We start from the raw sequence: 23,361 nt of genomic DNA, 5'->3' as shown, positions 1-23,361 counted from the left end.
GCTAGTATGGGCAGTCTTGCTTATATTCCAGTCGGTGAGAGACCCCTGGCTTTGGATGTTCAGGCTTTGGCCAATTAGTTTGTGGGGTTGGATGTTTCTGAGTCGAGTCGTGTGTTAGCTTGCGCGGTCGCTCGTTCCTTTTTATTGGAGCATATCCGTGATCGTCTGTATGATGATCCCCATTTGTGTGTCCTTAGAGACACGGTGTAGCACGGAGGTGCCAAACAGGTTACCTTAGGAGATGATGGAGTTTTGAGGTTGCAAGGTCGAGTTTGTATGCCTAATGTGGATAGGCTTCGAGAGTTGATTTTAGAGGAGGCCCATAGTTCCCGGTATTCTATTCATCCAGGCGCTGCTAAGATGTATCAGGATTTGCGACAGCATTATTGGTGGAGAAGAATGAAGAAGGATATCATTGCGTATGTGGCTCGATGTTTGAATTGTTAGCAAGTTAAGTACGAGCATCACTGTCACGACCCAAACTGATGGGCCGCAACGGGCACCTGGTACCTTCCAGGATCGAGTACCAACGTAACGTATCATTCTTATTACATCATCATATACACGAGACATACAGACCTAATAGGCCAACATAATCATTTATAAAGTCAAAACATAGGCCGACAAGGCCGTACAATCGTTCACGTATATGACATATGTCTATAAGCCTCTAAGAGTACATAAATATCATAAAGGTTGGGATAGAGTCCCGCCATACCAAACAATACACGTCTAAATCATACTAACCAAACAAGCAACTCCGAAGCAAATGGAGTGCACCAACATCTTCCTCTGAGCTGATAACCTACTTGGAGGGCTCTCAACCTGTCTATAGGGACCTGTGGGCATGAAACGCAGCGTCCCCAGGCAAAAAGGACGTCAGTACGAATAATGTACCGAGTATGTAAGGCACATAAATAAGTACATAAGAGGCATGGAAGAAATATAGAGTACATGAGTCGATTTGTAAGTCTGAATAACTTTGTAAATCATAAATTACTTTTAGCGTCATGCATATGCGTATGAATGTCATATCGTGCATAGGTACATGTATCATAACACATTAGCCTCTGAGGGCATCCCATCATATCATATCGGCCACTGTGGGCAAAATCATCGTCGTATACCAGCTGATTAAGTGGTGATGCGTAGATAATGTCATAACCTTTCCCATATCCCATATACATATATATACATACATATATACGCGTATATAACGCTGTTTGGATCATATTTCAGCCGTTGTGGGCAACATCATCATCATATACCAGTTGATCATGTGGTAGTGCGTATATAACGCCGCAACCTTTCCCATATCCCATATACATATATATACATACATATATACACGTATATAACGTCATCTGGTCATGGGTCAATGCACATGAATGCAACGCATGAAAAGTACGTTAATAAAATCTTTCGGAGCTTCATAAGACCATTTTGCTTTTGAGCAATATCATAAAGTAAACTCTTTTCAACTTTCATATTTTTCTGAGACCCATGAACAGATGATAAAATATTATGACACACGAAAATTCAAGAACATAGATATCTCTAATACTTCTATGAATAGAGTCATTTATGGAATTTGTGCATTTGCACGTTTCGTTCATATCGTATGGATCATGCCAAAAGAAAGAAGGGATAGCCTTAACATACCTGAGCTGCGAGAGAGTGGTGTAAGTTGAGAATTTCTATGATATACGTCTTTGTGTGATAGTTTAACACTGAATATGCCCCCAGTTTTCGTAAAGCCAAGGTGTAGCATGTAGTAGATATCGACTTGGAGGTAAGATCCACCATTATTGCATATTATGTAAAGAAACTACAGTATCACTATGTACTCAATAGCTTGCCCCAACTCTTAAGAAATGATGAAGTCTTGATACACAGATACAAAAGAAATCAAGGATTCTTGATTAGCTTATTTTGAAAGTTAAAGTTGGAACCATTTTACATTTCGATCAAAAAACAGAAAAAGTTTTCTTTCTCACAATTGAAAAAAAGAGCAACACTCTGCATATGAGAACTTGTCCGAAAAATGCTTCTTAAAATATTAGGAAATATTATTAAATTGTGAAGGTTAGCTTAACTAATTGACACCTAACCAATCATGACTAAATGAGTCATTTTGTTTAGATGGTGTCTTGATGCCACGTGGGGTGGGGGAGGGGTTTTAATATTATCCTATAACTTATTAATTAATTAGGTAATATCCCGCTACCCGATAATTAACTAATTACCCATATAATTAAGAATTTTTTTAAATTACTTAAAATATTACTCACTTTCCACATAACTTATACACCTTACTATCATGACCATGTAGTACCTTGTATGACACTAGTCCGTAAATATCGGGTATTTTTAACTCGGGCCGTATTTTATCCCAAAATGCTAAACTTTGACAAAATTCGTTTTCTTTGAATTTACTTACCCTTTTACCTTCACGAATTTACTCATCACTTATGATCCTTATAATTCCCAAATAATCATTTCCTTGGACTGATGTCAATTACCTTACGACAAATTCAACATACAATATTGTAGGGTGCAATACTGTTCTAACTTATTATCGCAAAACATAACATCACCATAAATGTATTACGATAGAGGGTGACATCATCGTAACATATTAATGCAGAACATAACATTGTCGTAATATAATACTGTAGGACATAATATTGACGTAACATTGCGGGGTGTAACAATCAGATACCTGGTGGTTTGTTTCAGAGGATTGAGCTTCCCGAGTAGAAGTGGGAGTGGATCACTATGGATTTCGTCGTTGGACTCCCACAGACTCGGAGGAAGTTTGACGCAGTGTAGGTTATTGTTGATAGGCTGACCAAGTCAGCATATTTCATTCCTGTGGCAGTCTCCGATTCATCCGAGAGGTTAGCTGAGATCTATATCCGGGATATTGTTCGTCTTCATGGTGTGCCTGTGTCTACCATTTCAGACCGAGGTACGCATTTTACCTCGCATTTCTGGAGGGCAGTTCAGTGAGAGTTGGGCACACATGTTGAGTTGAACACAATGTTTCATCCTCAAACGGACGGGCAGTCTGAGCGGACAATTCAGATTTTAGAGGATATGCTCCGAGCTTGTGTCATTGACTTTGGAGGCTTGTGAGATCAGTTTTTGCTTTTAGCATAGTTTGCCTACAACAACAGCTACCAGTCGAGTATCCAGATGGCTCCTTACGAGGCTTTGTATGGTAGGCAGTGTCGGTCGCCGGTTGGATGGTTCAATCTAGGGGAGGCTCGGTTGTTGGGTACGGATCTAGTACAGGATGCCTTGGACAAGGTCAGGATTATTCAGGATAGGCTTCGTACAGCTCAGTTCAGGCGAAAGTGTTATGCCGACTGCAAGGTTCGAGATTTGACATTCATGGTCGGTGAGCGGGTATTGCTTCGAGTGTCGCCTATGAAGGGCATGATGAGATTTGGGAAGAAGGGCTAAGCTAACTAGCCCGTTTGGGATTCTTGATAGAGTGGGAGAGGTGGTTTACAGACTTGCATTACCGCCGAGCTTATCAGCCGTGCACCTAGTGTTTCATGTGTCCATGCTTCGGAAATATCACGGCGATCCATTCCATGTGTTAGATTTCAGCATTGTCTAGTTGGACAAGTACTTGTCTTATGAGGAGGAGCCGGTAGCTATTCTAGACCGGCAGGTTCATCTATTGAGATCGAAGAGTTTTTCTTCTGTTCGTATTCAGTGGAGAGGTCATCCCGTTGAGGCATCGACCTGGGAGTCCGAGTCCGATATGCGAAGCCGTTACCCCCATCTTTTCCCCGACTCAGGTACTTCCTTCTTCCTTCATCACTTGTTTTAAAATTGAATTCTGCATTCCAAGGCTTTAAAAACCTCTTTCAGCGTCACCTCGATTCGTAGCCGGATAGACATTATATGAAAATTTGTGAAAAATGATGAATTTTGATTGTAAAATAAATTAATTTGACCTCGGTCAATATTTTGGGTAAAAAATATGGGACTTGGGCGTATGCTCGGAATCGAATTCCGAGGTCCCAAGCCTGAGAAATGAATTTTTGAAATAAATTCTTTTTCTGAATTAATTATGAGTTTTTGAAAGAGAAATGTGCTTGAAACCATTAGTATCGGGCCCGTATTTTAGTTTCGGAGCCCAGTACAGGTCTTATATATGATTTAAGTCGAGCTTGTGAAAATTGGTAAGAAACGGATTTGAAATGATGTGAATCGGACCTTATTTGAGAAATTTGGCAAGTTTGAAGTTCTTAAGAAATTTCATGATTTTGATGCTAAATTCATAGTTGTTGATGTTATTTTTGCGATTGGAATGCACGAGCAAGTCTGTATGATATTTTTAGGTTGGTGTACATGGTTGGTTTGGAGCCCCGAGGGCTCGGGTGAGTTTTGGATAGGTCACAAAGTGGAATTTTAACTTAGGATATTGTAGATTTTGAACTGATGTATTGCAGGTGCGAACTAGCCCAGGCCATCACTATCTCGCAAATGCGAGGTCCCCATCGCAAATGTGATTCCCCCCAGCTACTACCTTAGTCGCAAATGCGATTTCGCATTTGCGAGAGGTCTATCACAAATGCGAAGAAGATCGGAAAATCTACTTGGTCGCAAATGCGACATTTTGTTCGCAAATGCGAACATAGTAGAGGTCGGGGTTCGCAATTGCGAACCCTGATCGCAATTCCCATATCTACAACCTGCAATTTTTATACTTAGCCGAAAATTTCCCATTTTTCACACTCTTTCAAAACCAAAACACTCTTGGGCGATTTTTCAAAGACAACTCTTCTTCCAAATCGATTGTAAGTCAATTTTAACTCGTTTTCTTCAATTATAACATCTTTTCACATGATTTCAACTCAAAATCAATGATTTTAATGGGGAAAATTGGGTGTTTTGGGTAGAACCTAGGTTTTTCAAAAAATGAGGATTTGGACCTCGATTTGAGGTCCGATTTCAAAACAAATTATATATTTGGGTTCGTGGGGAAATAGGTAATCGGGTTTTGGTTTGAACCTCGGGTTTTGACCATGTGGTTTGACTTTTTGGGTAAAACTTTGGAAAACTCATTTTCATGCATTGGAGTTGATTCATTTAGCGTTTATTGATATAATTAAGTAACTTGTGGCTAGATACGAGTGAATTGGTGGTGGAATCACGAGGTAAAGCGATAGTAGAGGCTTGAATTGTGTTCATGACATCATGGTAAGTGTTTGGTCTAACCTTAGCTTGAGGGATTAGGAGTCATGTCTTATTTGCTACGTGTTAATTGTGGAGTACGACGTATAGGCATGGTGACGAGTATCTATACGTTGGTGTCAAGCATGCCCGTGAGTCTTGTATTGTTATTATTATGACTCCGTTGTGATTTATTGCACTTCACATTGTTATTGTCATTATTGTTTCCTTACCAGAATGTTATTATCATTATTATTCCCTTGCCGGGATGTTATTATCATTACTGTTCCTTTCCGGGATGTTATTATCATTATTGTTCCCTTGCTGGGATGTGAAATGGGATCAAGTTGCACGCCTGCAACGAGATATATGAAATGGGATTGGGTTGTACGCTTGCAACGAGATACATGAAATGGGATCGGGTTGCACGCCTGCAACGAGATGTGAAATGAAAGTGAACTCTGCATTTGTTTTCCCTATCCATGTTAGTAATTGGATTTTAGTTTCTTTATATTTTCTTCATATTCTGTTGTTATCTGTTATTCCCCGAAGCATGTTTCCCCCTCCCATCTTTAACTGTAATTATCTGCTTTTATATTTCTGCTGTATATGATTTAATTACACAGGTTTATTTGGTAGTCCGGTCCTAACCTCGTTACTAATTCGCCGGGGTTAGGCTAGGTACTTACCAGCACATGGGGTCGGTTGTGCTGATACTACACTCTGCACTCTTCTGTGCAGATCCCAGTGTTGTAGACTTCAGACCGCAGTGAGGTTGCTGTCTTCAGTCCAACAGGCGACCCGAGGTAGTCCTGCAGGCGTCCGCGGGCCTTGGCGTCACCTCCTATCTTGCCTTTATCCTATCTCCTTTACTCAATTAAAAAACAGTGTATATTTTATCTTTCAGACTTTGTATGTAGTTTTCGTAGACCTTCTGTGAAACTGTGACACCAAATTCTGGGTAGAGCTGTATTTAGACTTCTACAGTATGTATTAAGATTAATTATCAAATTTTATCTTTCGCTTAATTATTTTCGCTAATTACATGATATCTACTCATCACGGATAATGGTTTAAAACTTGAAAAGGTTAAGTAATTAGAATAATTTGGCTTGCCTAGCTTTCACCAGTAGACGCCATCACGGCTCCCGAGGGTGAAAAATCTGGGTCGTGACAGTTCGGGTAATTAGGAAGCTTTTAGACCTGGTTGACTTTGGCTGACCAAAATGGCTTATCATATGATTTTCCCAAAGGTGGCTTATCTGTGTAATCCGTGAGACGCATGGTTTAATTAAAGGTAAAATAGATCAAAAGAGAAACTTTTTGCAATGAGTGTAACTTCTGTAATAAAAAGTACTACCCATTGTTACCAAATATAAGCTAATTCAAATATTAGCTAAATGTCTCTATAAAGATTGTTGTTATTCAGTACTAATATAACCATTATAAAAGTATTGTTAAGAGTTATTCCTTGTTAAATCTGTTATCGAATAAAAATAACTAAAGTTTTCACAAGTCAAATTGTGTTGCCTAAACTAAAAATAATATTTCGACATATCATAGTAGTTGAATTTCATGAGACTAGGAGATGTTTTTGAGATCCCAACTCCAGAGTCAGATTCATCGTCGCGCTATATACATATTGTGCGAATTACAAGAGTTCATCTCATGCCTCACTCCTGTTTAATTTTTCAATTGTGTGTGTATATATATATATTCTCATGCTTGACTAAATTTTTCATGCTTGTATGCATATTCTCATGCTTCCCCCTTTAGGCAAAAGAAATGAAACTAATACAGTTGATTCTACTGGCAAGGCTTGTCAGAGATGAAAGGAATTGGTTAGCATTGTAATTGACAATCAAATTATGGCAGTCAAACCTCATAAATATATCTCATCAATTTCTTTCAAAATACTTTCTAGGAACTCAGTGAAGTAATTGTGCTCTTCTAGCTCGCATTTGAATTTGATGGTAACCTGTTACATTAAATGGTTCATACATAATGCATAATGCAAATTTCTTTCTGGTTTTAGGGTTAGGCTTGAGTCCATAATTACAGTATGCTACATTTAGCATGTAGCGATCTTATGTGGAAGTTGGATATCAACGACTTTGTTTGAGCAGATTATATTCTCTTATGTGAATATATCATTGACATGGTTAACCCATATTTATAATAAACCGGAAGACAATGCATTAACAAGCTACTAGAGGCCACCTTAGTGCCTACAACAGTAGCAACATGTTTGATGGTTGGTCCAAGATAATGAAAAAGTTGGATGAATAGTGAAAACAGTGAATCATGTTGCTAAATACTCTTAAAATCACATTCTTCTATGTAGACAAAAAGTCCTGATAATATATAATAATAACGGTTAAAAAGCATCCTAGCAAAACTTGTTAAGTGTGCGAAGACAAATTCCATGACTATCTAGAGCATTATAAGGGTTTGACCTCACTGCGGTTGGGCCCGTGCAACGCACGGGCTAAACCTCACTAATATATATATACTAGTCTAAACATAAAATAATACAATTTATTTTTAAATATTTTTGGGGTCTTGACATTTTGAGCGCCTAAATCAAAGACTTTATTAGTTTTCCCATTGAGCTGCCCTGTTGAGGAAACAGTAAATCATACGTTATAAACTTTTGCGGATCCTGACGTAAGAAGTTTGTTCTGCGTCGAATTTTGATTGTAGAGAGAACTGTGATAAGGGAACCTACTATTTTCGTATAAATAAATCATTGATAAACTTAACACAATTTGATATAAGAGGCTAAATTTGCTGAGGTGGGGGGAATTATTGACTTTATAGTTGTACTTGAACATATCAAATCAAATGATTGAGGGCCTCCAGTTTGCTGCATCCACCGTACTGTTGGAAAACCTGTAATGCCAGCTTTCGATATATGATTGGAAGATTCCCCCTCAATGATTGTCATCACTTTTTCCTTAATTGACTTACGCATAGTGTTGTGGAGGAAAAATGCACCTTATATTCAGGTCAAATTATAATTAAGTTATTGTAATTAATTGTAAAACTAAAATTTAAATCTGTCTTACTGTTATTAATCATATTTAAGTATTAATGATTTGTGTTTACATATATGTAACATATTTATTAAATTGATGTAAATACTAAATGTAATTAAATATTATCAGCCAATTTATTGTTCGCTTTAGATTTCTCATCGGTGAATTTCTACAATAACTGTAGTTTCGGGAATTATTGAACTAGTGTAGAGATTGTGTCTAATAGCCTGTTTGGCCAAACTTCTTTTTGGCTAAAAGTAATTTTTTTGGTCAAAAAGTGTTTTTGGCAAAAAATGGAAGTGTTTGGCCAAGTTTTTGGAAGGAAAAAAGTGCTTTTGAGGAGAAGCAGAAACAGTTTTGGAGAAGCAGAAAAAAATAGCTTCTCTCCAAAAGTACTTTTTTGAGAAACACTTTTGAGAAAAATACACTTAAAAGCAGTTTTTTAAAGATTGGCCAAACAATAATTGATGCTCAAAAGTGCTTTTCAAATTAATTAACCAAACACAAACTTCTTCTCACCATAAGTATTTTTGAGAAAAACACTTTAAAAAAAAATATTTCTCAAAATAAGCTGATTTTTGCAGCTTTGCCAAACGGACTATAAGTTGTTTACTTACAATTGGGTGAAACAAAGCCAATAGCGCAGAATACAATGCATTTTTTTCAACACCAAAGAAGCCAAAAATTACCCTATTTTGATCTTTATAGTTGACATGGTCATCAAGATAAAAAATAAAGTTTTACTCTCTCCGTTTTTTACTGAAAACATTTATTGTGTCTCGTACAACTAACACTAGTTGTATGAGATATCTTTTTTATCTCACAGTTTTGTGGGTCCAGATTTTTGTGGACCCAGAAGTGTAAGATTGGGGTCCACAAATTTGAGAGACAAGAAGGAGCCTCATACATCTAATATAAGTTGTGTAAGACACACAATAAAACTTTTCACTTTTACTTGTTACTTTTAGCATATCAAGAGAAGATAATTTTTTATCTTGTTATACCCACAGTATTAGTTACTCATTTTAAATCATTTTCTCAAATCCATTAAAAATATGCATCAACTAATATGGATATCATAGTAAATTATACAGTTCATTTATTTTTTCTTAAGGGATGTGTAAAGTCCATATTAGACAAGTAAAAGTGAACGGGAGGAGTATTTAGTAGAATTTTTGAAAAATAATATATTAAATTTATGGCAACCCGGTACACAAAGCATCTTGTATTTACCCAAATTTAGGGAAAGACCGCATCCCAAGGGGCGTAATGTAAATAGTCTACCCTAATACAAACAATAATGATTGCTCCCACGAGATACATTAAACTTGTCGATGCCCATTTATTAGTTTTTGTTATTAAAACACAAATATCTAAAACCTAGGAGAAAGCATTTAATAATTGAGATAAAATAATTAAACTTCCTTAAAGCAAATACGGTTTCGAACAAATAAGAAAGTATATACTATGAACTTATCATTAGCTGCTTCACTGATTGCCACAGACATGATATATAACTTGGTAGAGTAGTTACAAATTAATGGGAAGCTTAAGATAAATCTCAATAATCATTCATATTCTGATGAACAATTAATTTTGACTTGCTGTGTTGCATATATTCCACGGAGAAAGATATGTCTCTACTTATAAATACGTACTAATTACAAAATTATCTACTATATCGTAAAAATTTATACTAAAACTTGTGCACTTTAACTGCCGAAATTAATAAAATTAAGTGTATTTTGTGACCGCAAACACTATTCATGACGATATCAAAAAATGACATATCTAAGGGGTCGTTTGGTATAAAGGTGGTATAAACATGAATATTTTATAGAGTGGGATATTTCATAGAATTAGCTATCCCGTCGTTTATATGAAAAAGTTAATCCCAATATTTTAATATAAAATTTATTTTAAGATTAACTAATACCTAAATCAAACATGAGATTATAAACACAATCCCAAATTCTATTATTGGGAATATTATTTATCTCTTTTACCAAACGACCCCAAAGAGTTCAAAGAAAATAAAATAAAATTCTTGAACAATTGTAAGGTAGCGTGAAATGGCTAATCGATCACAATGAAAAGCTAAAAACTGTTGAAATAGTATATTTCAGTACCCTTTCCCTTGGCTTAAAGGGTAAAGTTATAAACTCAATAATATACAAGTATTGATTTTAAAATAAAGAAGCGTAATGTCAAGCTAGATAAACATCAAATTATATTTAGTCAAAAAAAAAAAATCAAATTATAAAGGAATAATACATAATCACCCTCTTCAACTAATACCATTTGCCAATTACATGCTTAAATTTTGAGGGAGTCCGATAACCCCTAGACTAGTTTAAAGACATGACATAGAGAGTGATTACACTCTCCATGAAGTGTGTGAGGAGTAGCAAAAGAGCACTATTGACCGGAAAACTCCATTTTATCCGTCAAGCTCCACTACTCTACTTTTCTTTCACTTCATGTACCGTTTTTCTCTAGTCCATAAAAGACCCATCCTCTTAGTATCCTATTAATGTTTAACCAGAAAATAGGAATTTCGATCAAACCTTATTTTTAGAAGAACTCGGGTTACTGATAATCAAATATAAAATAAGAGAAATTGACTTCAACGATAGCAGAATAAGTAAAAGAAAGCAAAGTAAATCAGTGTATTCCAATAATATTCCCCCCTTTACAAATGTTATTTCTCTCCTTTTATAGCTATTTCTAAGTAGTACGTTTCTTTCCTCTCATAACTGAGCCATTATGAGCATTTAATGGCATTAATGTAACGTTATTACTTGTAATCGTAACTGTTTCGTGAAGATTCTATAACATTTTCCATCATTGATGCTCATTAATCACAGATTACATGTATCTGTACTTTTAGCTTCTAGGTTCACTCCTCTAATATCTCTTCAAATTATCCAGAGGTCCGAATAACTGTTCCTTGACAATTTCATGCTGGAAAAAAATTGACAATTTCGTTCCTCCAATCCCAAGTTAGATTATTGTAATTTACCGCATTTTTGTCTTGATAGAGTACTGAATGAAACAAATGAATCACGGAAGCATTCTTTTCATTTATTACTTTTGCGGCAGATGCAAGATTAGCTAGGGCTTCTGCCTCGGCATTTTCTTCCCTCGGTATTTGCATGACTTTCCAAGTTTGAAATTGCCTGACCAAGTATCGTGCCTTTTCCAAGTATTGCTACATCCTCGCCTCTCTAGATGTATAAGTCCCCTGCATCTGGTTAACAACAAGCTGCGAGTCACTTTGGATTATTACCTGCTCTACTCCGAGCTCTCGTGTCAACTCTAAACCTGCAATCACAACTTCATATTCTGCCTCATTATTAGTAATTGGATGTCACTTTATTGCTTGTCTTATGGTTTCACCCGTAGGTGGCACCAGGACAATGCGCAGACCTGCTCCTTTTACATTTGACGAACCGTCAGTAAATAAGGTTCATGTATCTGGATTAGATACGTTAAATACCTGCACTTCTTTTTTTGCTTCTAACTGTATCCCTTGGCTAAAATCTGCCAATCTGCTAAAAATTGTGATTTTATTGTTGTTCTAGGTTGATATGTAATGTCATATTCACTTAGTTCTATAGCCCACTTGGCTAATCTACTAGATAACTCTTGTTTATGCAATATATTACGTAAGGGGTAGGCAGTTACCACAGAAATAGGATGACATTAGAATTAAGGTCTTAATTTCCTAGATGCTATAATCAAGGCTAATGCAAGCTTCTCTAAATGAGGATATCGAGTTTCAGCATCTAGCAAAGATTTGCTAACATAATAGACTGGTGATTGTTTACCTTGATCTTGTCGAACTAATACGGCGCTTACCACCACTTCTAAAACTGCGAGATAGACAAGCAATTTCTCCCCGTCTTTTGGTTTGGCTAGCAATGGAGGATTTGACAGGTACGCCTTTAATTCTTAAGCGCTTGTTGACATTCTTCAGACCATTCAAATTGGTTATGTTTTTTAAAGCTGAAAAGTATTTGAAGCATTTTTTTGATGATTTAGAAATAAACCTGCCTAAGGCTGCTATTATTCTTGTCAGCCTTTGAACTTCTTTTTTGCTCGTGAGTATGTCCGGAATTTCTTCGATAGCTTTAATCTGCGCAGGATTTACTTTAATGCCACAGTTAGAAACAAGAAATCCCAAGAACTTACCTCATGAGACGCCAAATGCACATTTCTCAAGATTTAACTTCATGTTGAATTTGTGAAGAATCTGAAATGTATCAGTCAAGTATTGAATATGGTGTCCTATTTGTTGTGATTAGACCAACATATCATCTATGTAAACCTCCATGGTTTTACCTAAATGTTCTTGGAACATTTTGGTCACTAGCCTTTGGTATGTGGCCCCAACATTTTTTAAACCGAATGGCATGACTTTATAATAGTAAGTCCCCCTGTTTGTGATGAAAGAAGTTTTTTCTTTATCTAGAGGATCCATTTTAATCTGATTATACCCTGAATAGGCATCTAAAAAACTTAACAATTCATGTCCTGCAGTAACATCAATTAGTTGATCTATATGCGGTAATGGAAAAGAATCTTTAGGGAAAGCTTTATTCAGATCAGTGTAATCTATACAAACTCGCCACTTACCATTCTTTTTAGGTACTACCACAATATTAGCTAACCAATCTGGATACTTTAACTCTCGGATAGACCCAATTTTCAAAAGTTTCTGCACCTCATCATGAATCACCTAGTTTTTGAAGGAGCCATGCTTCCGTTTCTTTTGTTTGACAGGTGGGTACGATGGATCTTCATTTAATTTGTGGGTCATTACCTCTGGTAGTGTACCTGTCATGTCTAAATGGAACCAAGCAAAACAATCTGCGTTACCTTTTAAAAATTCGATCAACTTACATTTCATTTTCGGGCTGAGGTTGGTTCTAATGTAGACTTTTCTGTCTGGCCAATGTGCAAATAGTACTACAGCTTCTAGTTCCTCAATAGTTGTCTTGATATTTTCATTGTCTTCCGGTTCCTGAATAGTATCGGGCCTCGAATCTACATCTGTTTGCCCATCTTCAGTTGAGGTTCCTGTTGATGCATCCTCAACTGTATTCTGTGATTGCTATTTTTCATCACTTTTTGCGTTTGAGTCCGCTATGGAATTAATGCTTCGTGAAGCTTGTTGGTCACCACGGATCTTCCTTATCCCCCATTGTGATGGAAACTTGATAACTTGATATAGAGTAGATGGAACTGTGTCCATTTCGTGAATCCATGGTCTACCGAGAATCATATTATAAGCCATATCCATTTCTACCACCTGAAATTTCGTATCCTTGACAACTCCTTCTGCGAATGTGGTGAGTATTATCTCCTCTTTTGTTACGACGCTCGAGTTGTCAAAACTAGATAAGGTGTGCGCCTTGGGTATTAACTTATCATCAACTTGTATCTCGTTTACCACTCTTAACAGAATGATATTCACAGAGCTACCCGGATCAATCAAAACTCGTTTTATATTAGTGTCATGTACAAGTAAAGAGATTACCAGTGCATTATTATGCGGGGTTAGCACGCCATCTGCATCTGCATCATCAAATGTAATACTTTCCTCCTCTAAACCTGTCGAACTCGCTTCCCATGTGTGACTGTAATTTTTGAAACTTTCTTTGCTGCCGTGTATGTTACACCATTAATCGTTTCTCCTACGCTTTTGAAATTAACCGTCCTTTTTGGTGAAGGGGGTTTAGGGGGATCCTACCTATTCTTCATATAAGCTTGCTTACCCTTTTCACTAAATAATTCGGTTAGATATTCTTGCTTTAATAAATGTTCAACTTCGCTTTGCAGCAATCTACAATTCATCGTTTTGTGACTGTGATCGTTGTGAAACTCGCACCAAATATAAGGATTTTGCCTATTTGGGTTTGATCTTATTTCCTTTGGTCACCGTACCTTATCTCCCATGCTTCTTAATACTGCGACTAACTCTGATGTGCTAACATTAAAACTGTAACCGCTGATCTTTACCTTCGAGCTTCTATCATCATCTCGCGTCTCTCGTGTGTTTTGTCTTTTCCGAACCTCGATGATGAACCTGACCCTCTGTCTCTTGATCTATGATCGTACCTTGAGTTATCCTGTTTTGAATGCGAGTCTCTTCCTGCTGGTACCATGTAAGGCTCATACCTATTTTTATCGGACCTTTTTTCAGTTTCAGTGTGTCTTGAACTTACCTTTTCACCTTTCGAGACTGAATGATGGTATCTTCTTCTATTCATAGCTTCGTGCTGTATCTATTATAAACATCATTCCAAGTTATTGCTGGAAATGCTCGTAAACTTTCCTTGAGTCTTCTCGTGGCTTCTGAACTTTTCTCATTTAGATTACTAGCAAACGCCATAGCCTCCCAGTTATCAGGTACACGTGGCAACATCATCCTCTCACGCTGGAATCTGTCTATGAATTCCTTGAGCAGCTTTGTATCTCTTGTTTTATTTTTAAAATATCCTCCATTCTTTTTTCAACTTTTTGAGCTCCCGAGTGTGCTTTGATAAATGAATCTGCAAGCTTACCAAAAGAATCTATAGAATTTTCGGGTAAAAGAGAGTACCATGTTAATGCTCCCTTAGTGAGTGTTTCTCTGAATTTTTTGACCAATACTAATTCAATTTCTTGCTTGTTCAAGTCGTTGCCCTTTACATCGGTTGTGAATGCAGTTACATGATCTCGTGGATCAGTTGCTCCATCATATTTCGGAATATAGGGCATCTTGAATTTCTTCGGAATTGGTAGATGAGCAGCACTTGGCTTCCAAGGTTGTTGTGAATATTCGCCCATATCTATTCCTTGATTATAGGCGGCACTCCAGGTATTTGTTATATGCGGTCATTCTGCTCCTTGAGTTGTTTCTGCAAAATTAATACTAAATTTTGTAAATCAGAATTAACTGTGTTACCTGGTTCTCCATCACGAGATTCGCTGGGAGTTCCGCCACTGTCTGAATTAACGAGTTCGGAGCGGGGATTTTCCAGGGTGTTGTTGTTTGGAGTTGGAGTTGGCGATGCAACCGGCAACTGGTTGGTAAAAGCCTGAAGATCATTGCTCACCTATTGAGCGATTAATTTTTTAAGAGCTTCATCGATAGCTTGATCATTTGCAAGTCTGTCATTTTCATTCGATTCAGATATGTAGGAGTCCCCTTTCGTGATTCTCATTGAGAATGTTGTGGCGAAGGAGGTGGACTTCTGTCACCTTGTTCGTTCAGCTGATGTTGTGGATCTCCTTGGAGTAGTAAATTTTGTTGGTTATTGTCGTTGACATTCGACATGATTATTTTTGATAAAAGAATCGATTTGGAAAACGGAAGTTTATCAGATTCCCGGTAACAGAACCAATTTGTTTAACCAGAAAATAGGAATTTCGGTCAAAGCTTATTTTTAGAAGAACTCGGGTTACTGATAATCAAATATAAAATACGAGAAATTGACTTCAACGATAGTAGAATAAATATAAGAAAGCAAAGTAAATCAGTGTATTCCAATAATATTCCCCCCTTTACAAATATTATTTCTCTCCTTTTATAGTTATTTCTAAGTAGTACATTTCTTTCCTCTCATAACCGATCCATTATGAGCATTTAATGACATTAATGTAACGTTATTACTGGTAATCATAACTATTTCGTGAAGATTCTATAACGTTTTCCATCATTGATGCTCATTAATCATGAATTACACGTATTTGTACTTTTAGCTTCTAGGTTCACTGCTCTAATGTCTCTTCAAATTATCCAGAGGTCCGAATAACCGTTCCTTTTTGTTTTCTTGAATCTTTACCCGCACCTGTTAAGGTTCGTGTCTCTTCGACTATTCTTTGCCAGCTGCCTTTCTGTTATTGATCCACGTGTCCTGTCGCGTCAGCACTTATTTAATTTCAAATGTTAACTTGATGTTTTCCAATACAATTAACCATGAAGCCAACTATTTTATCTCACTAAAAAATCTTTATTCGAGTCATAGAAAAAAAAAATCAAATCATGAATATTCTTATTTGAGAAAAATAATAGTCCCTATCAGTTTCAATATTCCTCATTAAATGTTGTTCTTTAAGCTGGTAAGGCTCCTTGTCAAAATACTCACTAATTGGGTTATAAACATTCAGCCTTTGAAATTGTATACATAATTAAGCAAGCAGAGAGAAAATAAGACTAGTATTTTCGATTTTCTCTTTAATTTTTGGAACTTGTTGTATATGGTTGACTGATTTCTTAGTTGGTGTTGTGGCCTCGTATTGATTTGGGGTGTTTTAGTGGTGGTTTGTTGGCTGTTTTGGTTTGGTGGTTGTGGTTCAAAATGGTGGAAATATGAATATATGATGATTAGAAGATTAAGTGAAAAAAAGAAAAAAGTCACATTTTAGAAAGAAAAAAAGAAAAGGGCGTGGTAAAACATGTATACTGCTTGAGTTTAACTTCCGAACTAAAGTTTGGTCTTAGTCTCGTGGGGTGGGAATAGTTTTACTTTGAAATAGCATGGGGGATCCTCGTTTAAGTGTGTAATTAGAAAAATGGGACTAATTAAAGGGGTAATTATATATTATCCCAATTATAAAATTTTCCTGTCTCTCTCTCATTAGTAGGACTTCCACAGAAGAGTTGGCATAGTGAGGGAGCATAAATTTCTAGTGCTTCCCACAAACAAAATATATTATTTTCATGAGTATTTGTAGGATGAGCATTTAGGCAGTTCAGATTGCATATGAAAATTTCAGTTTGGATTTTCGATTTTCGGATTGAAGAAATGACAATTCAAGTTCAATCCAAATAAGTTCGAATTGGATCGGATTTTTTAAGTTCGATTTCGGATTAATCTATTTGGATATTTTGGATTTTCGATTTTGAGCTTATAAGTTGAGATGTTTCTTTTTTCTACAAAAATGAATATCCAAATGAAGCACTAATGTTAAATTGCCTAAAAGGTTTCTCATTCTCACCGCAATCATCCAAATGAAGTATTCAAGTAATGAAATTATTATCTAAAAATATAATAGAGACATTAATATGTCCGATAAGAAGTAGAAATAGTAAAACCATGTCCAAATAGAAAGTATTCTCACATTAACTTAATAATTAATATTGAATATATGAGATAATATATAATGGGAAGGGTATCGAACTTATTTTGACATATGGATAATGGACTAAATATAAAATATAAGAATTTCGGATTTTTGGATATCTAAAAATTGGAAGTATCAAATCCAATATCCAATCTAAAATCCAAAGTTCAAAAATTAAATCCAAAATCCAACTCGTGATCCGAAAATCCACACCAAAAGTCCAAAAAATTTAAATTTTGGTTTGAATTTTGGGTTTGTCCAAACTATGACCACCCCTACGTATTTGGCTACAACTTTGGAGGTGATTACAAATAATACTTCATCCTTTCCCTTTTATTAGTCCGTGAAACATTTTTACTTCCCTTAAACTATAATTTCTTAAAAGTTTAGTTTATTAAATTTTCCTTATTAATTATAATAAATTTTTGTCAAGAAAGTAATGATTGAGAAGTATGGGTACTTAATATTTAAGGGTAATATTCGAAGATAATAATTAATTTCTCTTGATTTGTTAAAATGAACAAGTAAAAAGAATTTTTTTAATATACTGTTATGGCCCAAATTTTCCTCCGTAAGATATCGTGACAGTACATATTCTCTACGATTAAGTAAGCCTAACATTTGCGAAATAATGAAAATGAAAATATAATCTAATAGCTAACTGCAACAAATAAGTAAATACTGGTAGAAATGCCTTGGCATATACAATAACCAAGTCTAAAAATATATACATAAAACTCTCTCAAGACCCGAAACACCATAAGTCACAAGGTTCTAAGATTTTTGTCTAAATGTTCTATACATCAGTATCTAGAAGAGGCAAGGAAGAACAACACAAAAGGAGATATAGGGAGACTCCGAGGTCTGCAGAAGTGAGCAGATGTACCTTGAAGTCTCCGGAGCAGTAGCAACTATGTAACTAAAAGCGAGGCTGGTAGAAGGTACATGGATCTACACACGAAAACATGTGCAGAAGAGTAGCATGAGTATACCACAACGGTACCCAATAAGTGTCAAGCCTAACCTCGGTCGAGTAGTGACTAAGTCAGGTTAGGGCCCTACTGGTGTATATATATATAAAATAAGATGGAACAAAATATCGCAGTAAAATAAAAGACTGAAATATAACCAGAAGGAAATCATAGAAGGATAACAGTACAGTACACGAGAATAACAACAGGGGATCTCACGAGATACCGTCTCGTAGTCCCAAAAGTAAACGTGCAGGGGGATCTCATGGGATACCGTCCCGTAGTCCCAAAGTAAATGTGTAGGGAGATTTCCCGGGATACAGTCCTGTAGTCCCAAAGTAAATATGTAGGGGGATCTCTCGAAATACCGTTCCGTAGTCCCAAAATAAATATGCAGGGGGATCTCCCGAAATACCGTTCCGTAGTCCCAAAATAAATACGTAGCTCAAACAATGAAAGAAAACAGCTATAGCAAGAAATCCTACAGTTTAGGCTAAGTACAAGTCAAGGAAAAAGTAGGAAATCCACTAAGCATACTGCATAGAGTTCAGATAAGCATTTAAGATACGTAGACATGCTATTCTAGGCTAAACAGGATAATTACACATGCTAGTACAACTCAATTAAAGTGAAACAGATTATTACTCGGTGAAAAGTGGAGTTTTACAATAAATAGCTCGTGTACGCACTCGTCACTTCACGTACATGACGCTCACATATCACAACAGTACCAAGTCCTTAGGGGAGTTCCCCACACAAGGTTAGGCAAGCGATTTACCTCGAAAAGCTCAATCAATAGGTAACAATGCCTTTTCCACGAATATCCGACTCCGAATGGCCCAAATCTAGCCAAAAGCAATTACATATCATAAATACAACTATAATAGACTAATCTAATTAATGAAATCAAGACTTTAAGGAGAAATTCAAAGATCTCCCTAAAAAGTATCCCCGGCTCCACGTCTCGTAATCGGGTAAACGTCACAAAATATGAACACCCATTCACTCATGAGTTCACTTGTACCAAAATTATCCAATTCCGATTAAAAATTCCCAATCAAAACTCAATAATTTAGTCTAGGAAGTTTCTACCATTTTCCCTCAAATTTCCTACTCAAATCCCTAATAAGATGATGAAAATAGTAATAGATTCATAAAATATAGTTCAATCCAGGTTAGAATCACTTACCCCAACAATTTCCTTGAAGAACTCTCGAAAAATCACCTCACACCGAGCTCTCAAAGTCCTAAAATTGAAAATGGGATAAAACCCTCGAAATCCTCTTTTTCTACCCAGCGATTTCGCATCTGCGGGCCTATGATCGCACCTGCGACGCTGCACCTGCGGAATTCCCCTCGCATGTGCAAAAATGACTTAAAGGACTGGAGCCGCATATGCTATGAAGGGGCCGTACCTACGAGTACGCGCCTGTGGAACCTGGTCCGATTCTGCGGGCATCGCAGGTGCGGAATTCTCCTCGCACCTTCGACCCTTGACCAACATCCCAAATCCGCTTCTATGCCTGGCCTCTACGCACGTGCTATCCCGCACCTGCAGTCCCTACACTGCAGGTGCAAAAACACCAGCAACCAGAAAACTTCAGCAATTGCGTAAGTCCAAATTTCAATCCGCTAAGCATCGGAAACACATCCGAGGCTCCAGGGACCTCAACCAAATATACCAACAAGTCCTAAAACACCATACAAACTTAGTCGAGCCCTCAAATCATATAAAACAATGCTAAAAACATGAATCACCCTCCAATCCAAACTTAATGAACTTGAAACTTCAAATTTCTATAACCAATGTCGAAACCTATCAAACAACGTCCGACTGACCTCAAATTTTGTACACAAGTCATAGTCAACATTACGGACCTACTCCAACTTCCGGAATCGGAATCCAACCCCGATATCAAAAGGTCCAAATTTTTTTAAAAATTCGACTTTCGCCATTTCAAGCTTAAATCAGCTACAAACCTCCAAAACACAATCCGGACATGTCCCAAAGTACAAAATCACTCAACGGAGCTAACATAATCGACAAAACTCCATTCCGAGTTTGTCTTCACACAGTTCCGATTACGGTAAAAAATCCTAAGACTTTAGCTTACGTTTAGGGACTAAGTGTCCTAAAATACTCTGAAACCAAAAATAAAACCTCCCAGCAAGTCACACTAGTAGAAAAGGATATGAGGGAAGTAGTAAATAGGGGATCGGGGCTATAACTGTCAAAACGACCGACGGGGTCGTTACATCCTCCCACTCTTAAAACAATTATTCGTCCTCGAATGAGCATAGAAATATAACTGAAGTAGAGAAATGATTAGGATAACGGCTGTGCATATTATGCTCGGTCTCCCAAGACGCCTCCTCAATCGGCTGACTCCTCCACTGAACCTTCACTGAAGCAATATTCTTTGACCTCAACTTTCGAACCTACTTGTCCAAAATGACCACCGACTCCTCAACATAAGATAGATCCTTGTCCAACTGGACTGAGCTGAAATCCAATATGTGAGACAAATCACTGTGATACTTCTGGAGCATAGAAACATGGAATACGAGATGAACTCCTACTAGACTGGGAGGTAAGGAAAGCTCATAAGAAACCTCCCCAACTCGCCGCAACACCTCAAATGGACCAATGAACCTTGGGATCAGCTTGCCCTTCTTTCCGAACCTCATAACGCCCTTTATAGGCGAAATCCGGAGCAAGATCCGCTCTCCAACTATGAATGCAACATCGCAAACCTTCCGATTCGCATAACTCTTTTGTCTGGACTGGGCTGTGTGAATCCTATCCTGAATCACCTTAACCTTCTCCAACGCATCCTGGACCAAGTCCGTACACAATAATCTTGCCTCGCCTGACTCGAACTAACCCACTGGAGACCGACACCGCCTACCATACAGAGCTTCATACGATGCCATCTGAATGCTGGACTGATAACTGTTATTGTAGAAAAACTCTACAAGTGGCAATAACTAATCCCAAGAACCTCCAAACTCTATCACGCACGCACGGAGCATATCCTCTAGTATCTGAATAGTATGCGGACTGTCCATCCGTCTGAGGGTGAAATGTTGTGTTCAACTCCACCCGAGTACCTAACTCATGTTGTATGGCCCTCCAGAACTATGATATAAACTGTGTACCCTGGTATGAGATGTTAGATACTGGCACACCATGAATTCTGACAATCTCGCAGATATAAACTGTAGCCAGCTGCTCGGAAGAATAAGTATTCATCATAGGAATAAAATAAGCTGACTTGGTCAGCCTATCCATAATCACCCATACTGCATCAAACTTTCGCCGAATCTGTGGGAGTCCAACAATGAAATCCATAGTGATCCACTACGATTTCCACTTCGAAATCACTAACTTCTGAAGCAATCCGCCCGGCCGATGATGCTCATACTTCACCTGCTGGCAATTTAGACACTGGGCTACATATTACACTATGTCATTCTTCATGCTACGCCACCAATAATGCTGCCTCAAGTCCTGATACATCTTCGTGGCACCCAGATGAATGGAGTACCACGAGCTGTAAGCCTCCTAAAGAATCAACTCTCGCAATCCGCCCACATTGGGCACACATAGCCTGCACTGTATCCTCAATGCACTATCATCCCCAATAGTGACTTCCTTAATATCACCGTGCTGAACCATGCCCTTAAGGACGAGCATATGGGGATCATCATACTGAAACTCCCTAATACGATCATAAAGAGAAGACTGGGAGACCACACAAGCCAAAACTCGACTCGGCTCAGAAATATCCAATCAAACAAACTGGTTAGCTAAGGTCTAAACATCCAATGCCAATGGCCTCTCTGCTGCTGGAAAATATGCTAAGCTCTCCAAACTCCCCGCCCTGCGACTCAAGGCATCGACCACCACATTGGCCTTCCGGGGATGGTACAGTATAGTGATATCATAATCCTTAAGCAGCTCTAACCACCTCCGTTGATGCAAGTTGAGATCCTTCTGCTTGAACCCATGTTGTAAACTCCGATAATCAGTGTAGATCTCATAAGGTACACCGTACAAATAGTGTCTCCAAATCTTCAAGGCATGAATAATAGTTGCTAACTCAAGGTCGTGGACATGATAGTTATTTTCATGCACCTTCAGCTATTTGGATGCGTAGGCAATTACCCTACGGTCCTGCATCAACACCACGATGAGACCAATCCGTGACTCATCATAATAAACAATATAAGACTCCGAACCTATAGGCAATGCCAATATGGGGGCTGTAGTCAAAGCTGTATTGAGTTTTTGAAATCTCTCCTCACACTCCTTTATCTATCGGAACGGAGCACTCTTCTGGGTCAGCCTGGTCATAGGTGCTGCAATAGATGAGAATCCCTCAACAAATCAACGGTAATACCCTGCTAAACCAAGAAAATTCCAGATCTCCGTAATTGAGGATGGTCTGCGCCAACTCTGTACTGATTTTACCTTCTTCGACCCACCTTGATCCCCTCACTAAACACTATATGACCCAAAAATGCCACTGAATCTAACCAAAACTCACATTTCGAGAATTTTGCATATAATTTCTTTTCTCTCAAGGTCTGGAGCATAGCCCTCAGGTGCTGCTCTTGATCCTCCCGTATCCGGGATTATACCAAAATTTTGTCAATAAATACAATGATGCAATCGTCAAGATAGGGCCGAAATACACTATGTATCAAATGCATAAATACTGTTGGGGTGTTGGTCAGCCAAATGACATCACAAGGAACTCGTAGTGACCATACCGAGTCTTGAAAGCAGTCTGCGCGATATCTAGCTCCCGAATCTTCAACTGATGATAACCTGAATGCAAGTCAATATTGGAAAACACTCTGGCACCCTGTAACTGATCAAATAGGTCATCAATACGAGGCAAATGATACTTGTTCTTGAATGTAACTTTGTTCAACTGGTGATAATCAATGCACATATGCATAGAACCATCCTTTTTCTTCACAAACAAGACAGGAGCACCCCAAGGTGACACACTAGGCCTAATGAAGCCCTTATCAAG

General features: G+C 37.6%; 1 long non-coding RNA gene across 1 annotated transcript; it reads right to left on the bottom strand.

Annotated features, from left to right (window-relative positions):
* Nucleotides 1-519: 519 nt before the first annotated feature.
* LOC138880313 (uncharacterized) lies at nt 520-2,025 on the bottom strand. The gene is made up of 2 exons (XR_011402856.1): nt 1,663-2,025; nt 520-839 (listed from the first exon to the last, which is right to left on the bottom strand). It is a non-coding gene; the product is annotated as an uncharacterized lncRNA (long non-coding RNA).
* Nucleotides 2,026-23,361: the final 21,336 nt, after the last annotated feature.

Source organism: Nicotiana sylvestris, chromosome 1 (genome assembly GCF_000393655.2).
Source record: "Nicotiana sylvestris chromosome 1, ASM39365v2, whole genome shotgun sequence".
Taxonomy (NCBI): Eukaryota; Viridiplantae; Streptophyta; class Magnoliopsida; order Solanales; family Solanaceae; genus Nicotiana; species Nicotiana sylvestris.
This window is presented reverse-complemented; position numbering and strand designations above follow the sequence as displayed.